This window comes from Myotis nattereri, assembly GCF_964212035.1.
Source record: "Myotis nattereri genome assembly, chromosome: 3".
Lineage (NCBI taxonomy): Eukaryota > Metazoa > Chordata > Mammalia > Chiroptera > Vespertilionidae > Myotis > Myotis nattereri.
In genome coordinates this window covers 71201521-71207605 of record NC_138077.1, presented here as the reverse complement: position 1 = coordinate 71207605, position 6085 = coordinate 71201521, and positions in this window count along the sequence as shown.

Genomic DNA, 6085 nt, shown 5'->3' with positions numbered 1-6085 from the left:
GCGCACCAGAGGTCATTACAACCAAATGGACAACTGAATGGATGACCAAACAGGCTGAGTGGGGCAGCCAGGCTGGCAGGAGGGTTAGTAAGGGACAACCAAATACCTGAGCAGGAGGCTGCGTGGGACGACCAGGCTAGCAGGTGGGGGGTGGGGAGGTTAGTGAGGGACGACCAAACAACTGAACAAGCAGGCTGTATGGGGCAACCAGGCTGGCAGGGGGGTTAGTGAGGGCTGACAAAATGACCAAACAGCAGGCTATGTGGGGTGACCAGGCTGGCAGGGAGGGGCAGTGAGGGGTGACCAGGCCAGCAGAGGGCACAGTTGGTGGCAACCAGGCTGCCAGGGGTGGCAGTGAGGGCGACCAGGCTAGCAGGGGCGGGCATTTGGGGGTGACCAGGCTGGCAGGGGGGGCCTTGAGGGGAGACCAAACCAGCAGGGGGTCAGTTGAGGGCAGCCAGGATGGTAGAGGGGGGAACAGGGGCAACCAGGTCAGCAGATGGGGTCAGTGAGGGGTGACCAGGCCAGCAACAGGGGGGCAGTTGGAGGTGACCAGGTCAGCAGGGCGGTACAGTTAAGGGTGGCCAGGCTGTCAGAGGGGGGCCGTGAGGGGTGACCAGGCTGGCAAGGTGGCAATTGGTGATGACCAGGTTGGCAGGGGGGGCAGTTGGGGGCAATCAGGCCTGCAGGGAAGGCAGTAAGGGGTGACCAAGCTGGTGGGGGGCAGTTAGGGGTGACCATACCAGCAGAGGGGGGCTGTTGGGGGCAACCAGTCTGGCAGAGGGGTGGGAAGTTGGGGGTGACCAGGCCAGCGGGGGGGGGGGGGAGGGCAGTTAGGGGCAATCAGGCCAGCAGGCAGAAGCAGTTAGGGGTGATCAGGCAGGCAAGCAGGTGAGCAGTTAGGAGCCAGGGGTCCAGATTGTGAGAGGGATGTCCGACTGCCAGTTAAACCGGCAGTCAGACATCCCCCAAAGGGTCCCAAATTGGAGAGGGTGAAGGCTGGACAGAGGGGGGGGGGGGCCCTTCCCTCTCCTGTGCACGAATTTCGTGCACCGGGCCTCTAGGACCTCAATAAAGTGGTTTTAAAAAACATGTATTGGACCAGCTGGTGTGGTTCAGTGGTTGAGTGGTCAGCCTATGAACCAGGAGGTCACAGTTGGATTCCAGGTCAGGGTACATGCCTGGGTTGTGGGCTCGATCCCCAGTAGGGGGCATGCAGGAGACATCTGATCAATGATTCCCATCATTGATGTTTCTATCTCTCCCTCTCCCTTCCTCTCTGAAAACAACAAAAAAAAATTTTAAAACCAAAAATGTGTATTGTAATAGGAATCAATCAATACAGGGGTGTCCACTTGCCATACTCAAGTGGATTTCTGAGGGTGTGGAGGAGGAATAAGCTCCATGTTTATCCAGGCTGGGTGATGTACTAACATACTTATTTTATTATTAAAAGGGGATTAAATATTATAATCAAAGACATAGGTGGGATGAATTTCCTACTTTCTAGGTCCTGTTCCTTCTCTTTCTCACACACATACACCACACGCATTTATATCTCCCTGAAACCATGGTATTTGCTGAAATCTCCAGGAAACAGTCACTCAGCTAACCTCAAGTAATGTAAGTTTATCGTAAGACCATGTTTCTCAAATGTAGGCCATATCTCAGAGAATTACATCAGCCAGGAGTTATGGGAAACAACTGGGGGGAAATGTGGCATATCTCCCTCAGTTGTTCACTTTAATCAAAGGATTAAACATTAATTTTATACAAAAAATTAGTACAGATCTCTTAATGAGGACAGTGCAATTTTCTCACGCAATTTAAAAGTTAAAACTGACATGAGACTGCAAAGAAATGCTGAACTTGTGATAAGCTGCTGGGCCAATCCCAGACTGCTAGTGGCACACATCCATTCCTTTTTTTTGGTTAAGAGGAAAAGTCAGAGAGGTGTTGTATAGGACTCACTTAGAAACCGAGACAGTACGTAGCAAGAGCCCACAACAGTTATTGTTAGAGACTGGAGTATTGTTCAGAGAACAGTTAGCTAAAGAGCCCAAGGTGGCTCTGGCAAATGAATGATCTTGCCATCACATCAGCAGCAGCTGTTTCATCCTCTGCCCTTAAGGTAACTCTGGCAAGGGTGCATGTGCTTCAACATGCTTACTCCCACCTGCCAACCACCCTACCACTGCTCTATATCTGTTGTTTTCTGCTTTGCTATAGCATTTGCCTACTAATAATCTCAGGACACCCAGTGGTCTTCCGTAGCCTCTACAGCCTACTTTCTTTCTGGGTATCTTTTGCTTCTGCTCCCTCTTTCAAAAGCCCAAGGCAATTCGTGTATTAAATGCAAAACTTTCACTTCATCCAAACCTATGTCATACCCCACAAAATGTTTCTAATAAAAATGGCTGAGATATTATTATGGATTTAAAATAAATAAGTAGAAACATAAATAAATATGTAGAGAGCTTCCGGGGAAGACACACAGGGTGATTTGAGCAAATACACTTAAAGTTGGCAAACAATCCATTTGTTGGGAAGGCTAGCAGCTTCCATGTTGTCAGTTTAACCTTGAGGAATTTCACAGGCAACTCACAGAAAATTAGAAAGCAAATTGGTAGTTGTCTTTTTATGATGAAACAGGATTATTTTCAGAGGAGGATCCAGAGTTAGTGCCTGGGATGGTGCTGCAAGATCTGTAGAGAACAGCAGCCAGCCAGTCTGCACATCGTCAACCAGCCTCGGGACTGCACCAGACTGCAGTGTGCACACGGGCCAATCATTTCTCTCCCAGTTGGACTCCTTATCAAACATTTCTTATTATACAAATTGGGAAAAGACACCCATTCTTCCCTAACAGCCTATTTTCAGAGCTGAAAAGCTGCTGCCTCCTAGTCCAATGGCAAATAAACAAGAGACTTTAAGTAGGGTTCTGATGATTAGATCCACTGACTCCTATGCAGTCTGCAGCGCTGTCTTCAACATTATCCTCGCCCGATTATCCGTAACTCAGGGTTAAAAACTTCATTTCCCTCTGATGTGATGGATGAGTGCTTGAGCATGAAGCGAACATGTGCAAAATAAACACGGGGAGGAGTTCCGGCACAGCCTCATCCTCACACCAAATGCTGCCAGTCCGGCTTCACTCTCTGAGCTCCTGGTGAAATCATGTCTCACACGGATGGTGTTACCCTAATCCATTATTTTCAGAAGGTGTCAAGCTGGAGGCCTTGAGCTGGAAGGTGCCGCACAGAAATGAAATCCACTTGCACCTGGACGCCTGCACCCCTGGGAGCTCTCAGCAGGCGGAGGAAGGTCCATACCACCCAGAACAGCTTTCCGTGCAGGAGGTGGGCCATTAAATGCTTTCTGAGCTCCATTAGTTACTCCTGCGGTGGCTGAAAAAGGCCTCGTAAATGCGCAAAAATTAAATCGCCTACGAAGTAAGGAATGAGATAGTCTTTTGCTGCCAAATATTGTTCTGTTCAAATGCTCTAAAACCACACATGCGACACAGAATCGGAGTCCACACCTGCAAGGAATGCAGCACTAAGAAAGCCTTTATGAATCGATGAAAGAGCTAAATCACTATTTATTTGAAAAATAAATACATAAATAGCCTGGCCAGCACAGAGTTCTGTGCCCCCCAAATCCAATGACAGCCCATCATCTGGTAAAGATCCTCTGATCTGGCTTCAAGTTAACTTCACCTCACCCCCAGCACCACTCCAGGCGGAACCCTCACCTCCATTCAAGGGATCCCCAGGCCCCGGGTGGGCTCAATCAGAGAGAGCATCAGATGCCTGGGTTCCCTGACTTAGTGAGGGCCGCACAGGACCCAGGCAGAGCACGAGGTGCCATCCGGGGCAGATGGGACTCCTGGGAAGGGGAGATGCACTCCATTGGCTCCCCTCTCCTCTCCCTGAACTTGGGAGAAGGTGGGTCTGAGACTGCAGTCAGCCCTCTGCCCTCTCAGGCAACCTGGGCAGGAAAGCAACCAGGAGAGGAAAGCTGAAAGCTGGCGAGACATTGGATCCTTCTGATACTGTTTTGGACCCAGAATCCAGTTGTACATCTGAATTTTCAATCATGCTAGCCAATAAGCCCCTTTTTTTCTTAGATTTAGGTTTCCTTTCACGTCCAATCAAAATAGTCCCAATAGATAACCAACTAAATGGAGGTTTGAATTTAACATTCAATTTTGGAAGAGGATTATCTCATTCTACACAGGAGGAGGGACACTGAGGCACAGGTAGGTGGCTCCTCTTACCTGCCAAGCTCCTCTGATTGTTAGCAACACAGCCAGGACTAGAGTCTCTAGCTTTCTCATGTGCTGTTGTCACTGTACTGTGGGAAAAATCAACATGTATGATTTCTTTAATACTTTTTTTTCATTTTGTCAATCCTCATTGGAGGATATTATTCCCATTAATTTTTTGAGGAGAGTGGAAGGGACTGAGGGAGGGGGAGAGAGAAACATTGACATGAAAGAGACACCTTGATTGGTTGCCTCCCACATGGGCCCAAAATGAGAGGGGAGTGACTTGCAACACAAGCATGTGCTCTTGATCAGTAATGCCCCCCACACCACAGAGCCACACTGATCTAGGCTGATTAAAACGTTTGCTCCAACTAAAAGTTTCCTTAATGTATATCATATTTTAAAAATGAATGTATAAATTAACATTTTAAGTGATCCTTTTCATTGTTAAATTGAAAAAGCATTCATAAACAAAATTTCTTAGAAATGTGCTGTGGTCTGCTGTAGTAACAACAGAAATAGCCCAACAAAATAGCTTAAAATGTTTTATTAAGTATATGTAATATTACAGGGTAATATTTACAAAGTTATGTTTTTTAAATAAAAAAGTACCTTGGCAAAGATTGCAGATATTCAAAGCTTCAACAGTGATAATTGATTTAATACATATAAAAAAAAAAAAAACCTTTAAGGTAACACAGCTGTAAAACAACTTTGGTCTTTAAATCACTTCGGAAAATGGCTACTGACAAATAGCACACCTTTAATTGCTATGGAAAAAGCCCCCAAGAGAGTATCTTGCACATAGCAACACTGGAGTTTCTTTATTTAGATTGTAGATGGACATTCATCTGGTGTGGGATCTAATTCTCAGCGATGGCTTCTGTAAATAATGCTCCATTTAATAAAAACAAATGTCTTCCTTTCTCACCAACCCTAATAACAACACATCTAAGATTCCACTGACGTTGCCTTACAGAGAAGCTTATTTCAAATGCTTTCTTTTTTTCCTAAAAGCTAAATTTATGGGAAAGCTGGACTTAAATGACAAGTAAGAGCTGTCAAAAAACAAAGGCAGGAAACTACCCATTCACTGCTCATCTCTTGAAAGGTACCTGGGTTATCCCTTTTAGCCATGGAAACTCACAAAGGACCCCAGTGGGAGATGGCAGTTAGTGACATTGAAAATACAACACATGTAAAACTTTCTGATCATACTCACCATCAAACAAAACATCATAAAAAGATAAAGGGTTGCCCAACAATCATTTCTCTAGTTTCCAAGGATAGGTCGATAAGGGGTATGTATTTCCATACATAACATGACAGATGTCCATTTTTGAATACTCACTTTGGGACAAGAGAAATCTAGAGGTGGAATAGAGCTTAATTCTTATTGAGATGAAGGAGTAAACTCATCGGTTTTGAGCTTTATTCACTCAAACCACAATTTGTTTGGCCACTTACTAAAGTGACCTCAGCATCCTGGAAAGATCAATACTTCCGATTATGGCTAGCCTCATTATTTTATTCTGACATTCTCAGAAATTTTAAACAGAATGAACCTGGAGTTTCCAGGTGAAAAATTACCACCTCTGAAGGTTTTCAGATTATGTGAAATTTGTCCTAAAAAGAAAACTCTTGCTCACTCTATTAAAAATAGTGGGACATCTACATACAACCAAGTCTCAATCATCAAATATATACTGGGTATCTAATGTATGTAAGACACTGAAGGGGAAAAAAAGGGGGGGGGGTGAAGCTCTGGCTATGCAGGAATTTTCAAATCAAGTGAGAGAAATAGGGAAGGAAGGG